Source organism: Arachis hypogaea, chromosome 15 (assembly GCF_003086295.3).
Source record: "Arachis hypogaea cultivar Tifrunner chromosome 15, arahy.Tifrunner.gnm2.J5K5, whole genome shotgun sequence".
Taxonomy (NCBI): Eukaryota; Viridiplantae; Streptophyta; class Magnoliopsida; order Fabales; family Fabaceae; genus Arachis; species Arachis hypogaea.
The window spans coordinates 71,122,938-71,125,751 of NC_092050.1; positions in this window are offsets into that span (position 1 = coordinate 71,122,938).

Below are 2,814 nucleotides of genomic sequence, written 5' to 3' on the forward strand. Positions count from 1 at the left end.
CTGTTCAAAACTCAGTATTGCCAAAATCCAGGGTGACGCGATCGCGTGGGGCATGCGATCACGTGAGTGGCCATTATGAGGATATGACGCGGTCGCGTCGGTCACGTGTCCGCGTGGAAAGGTCTGTGCGGCTAGCGCCAGTCCAGCATCACTCTAGCTCATCTTTTGGCCATGCACCCTTTTGACGTCGATTTTCAGGTCACGCGGCCGCGTGGGTGACGCTGTCGCGTGAGAGGCCATTATTCCCATATGACACGGTCACGTGGGACAATTTGTGCCATTGGCACGCCTCCAGCCACGCTCTCGCGTGACTCTCTGTTCGTTTTCTTTTCTTCCAAAACGCACTGGTGACGCGGACGCGTCAGCGACGCTGCCACGTCGCGTGCGTGTTTTTTTTTTTTGTGCAATATGCAGATGCAAATGCAGTGCTGATATGGATGTTATGAATAATTCCAGGTTCAATAAAAATAGAATAAAATAAAATAAAAAATAAACAAAACGAAATAAAATTAAAATTGAGAAAGGAATGATTATACCATGGTGGGTTTTCTCCTACCTAGCACTTTTAGTTAAAGTCCTTAAGTTGGACATTTGGTGAGCTCCTTGTTATGGTGGCTTGTGTTTGAAGTCATCTAGGAATCTCAACCAATGTTTGTATCCCCAATAACCTCCGGGGTCCCAAACTAAGCATGTAAAGCCCTTAAGAAGCTTCAAACAGATTCTTAGGCTCCCGGGATAACAAGTGTCAGAGCAGATTCCAGGATCCCAAATCTTGCTTTTACACCCATCTTTGTCGGGATCTGTATTTTTTCAACTGGGTGATAAGTAATTTGAATTCTCACTGCAGCTACCAAACAGCTTCCTAGACCCATTCAGTTGAGCTTTACACCAACCTTTGCGTTTAAACTTAAAGCTTCCAACCATAATGAACCTTGCAGGACAATTCTTACGACTGGCTATCTTCCTCTTACTCTTAATGTTACAAAGGGCTCTAAGTTGACCATCCGTCTCCAGTAGCCCATATTCAAGTGGAATTAGAAAGCTAAGGAATAGGAATTTTACCCACTTGAATGTTGTGAAGGATGATGGCAACTTAGGGGGAGGTAGTTTTAATGAAATTGCAAGTTCCACTCCCTTTTGCTTTTCTCTGATAATTACCATCTCTTTGTAAGCTTCTTCAATTTCAACCTCTTCCTCTTGGTAGCTTTCTTCCAATTCAATCTTCTCTTCATTGCTTTCCAAGGGCATGGGAGGTTGTGCTTCTTCTTCTTGAATCTCCATCTCTTGATCAACCTCTTCCAAGTCTTCAACTGTGATATGCCTTGGAGGTTGTACACCCTCCTCAGCATCAATTTCAAACGTCTTGGAAGGGGGTTCTATGACTGGACTTTCCCATAGAGGTTCTGCATCTCCTAAGTCTTCAACCACTTCTTCTTCTTCAATAATTCCGGCTTCCTCCACTTGTTCCAGTACAAAGTCATGCTCCGTACTGTTCACTGGAGTTTCTAATATCTCCTTCATGCTACGTTCTTCATTAGATTGCCCACATGAAGCCATGAGGGTTCCTTGAGTGTCCGAACGTCGGGAAGCTAATTGATTTATCGCTTGTTCCAATTGACGAATGGTTGCCTGAAATCGATCCACTGTTTCCTTGAAACGATCCTTTGTCTCTTGATGCACTCGGCTTTCATAAATAGGATCATAGTGCTCTTGGATTGATGGATATGAAGATGGTGAATATTGAAGTGGTGGTTCTTGTGAGTAATTGGGTTGGAATTGGGGTGGTTCTATATATGGTTCATATGGCTCATAAAGTGGTTAGTGTGGTGGATACGAGTTAGGGTCATATGGAGGTGAATGGTTGTAGGTGGCTTGTGAGTATGGTGGTTCAAAGCTGTGTTGAGGAGAGGGTTTATAGGCATATGGTGGTGGTTGTTGATAGTCCATTGGAGGTGGTTGTTGCCATGAGGGTTGATCAAATCCTTGTGGCTCCTCCCATCTTTGATTGTTCCAACCTTGATGCCTGTTCTCCTTGTAATTCCCTCTTCCTGCAACATAATTGTAACCAGACTCATAGCCAGAGGGGTGAGAGTTCATAGTAGCAAATAAAAATTAAAAATAAAAATAAAAAAAATTTAAATTAAAAGGTTATTTAAATTTTGAATTTGAAAATTAAATTTTTGAAATTTGAAATTTGAATTTTTGAATTTAATAAGGAAAGAGAAAAACAATAAAATGACAACTAACTAAAAATTTTTTTAGATCAAAACGAAGAAAACAACTAAAAACAACTTCAAGGTCAAGATGAACACGAAGAACAACTTGAAGATCAAGATGAACACCGAGAAAAAATTTTTTTTTTGAAAAAAAAATGTTTTTTTTATAATTAAATAAAAACCAATAACCTCTTAATTTATGAAAAAAAAGCAAAAATAAAAACAAATAAACAAGTAAAAAGCAAATATTTACAATAACCAATAATAAGGCACACGTTTCCAATTCCCCGGCAACGGCGCCATTTTGACGTTAGGATTTTTGCCAGTAAAGAATTTCATAAAAACAGTCGCATTGTAGATATAGTCTCTAAACCGACAGAAATCCCTTCGTACAAACGTTTTGGTTGTCACAAGTAACAAACCCCTTAAAATTGATAACCGAGTATTTAAACCTCGGGTCGTCTTCTCAAGGAATTGCAGGGCGGTATGTTCTTATTATTGGTTATGAGTTTGTAAATTGGGGGTTTTGGAAGTAAGGAGGGAATATGTTATATGATAAGTAAAATAAAATAATAATAATAAAATCTCTTGGCAAGGT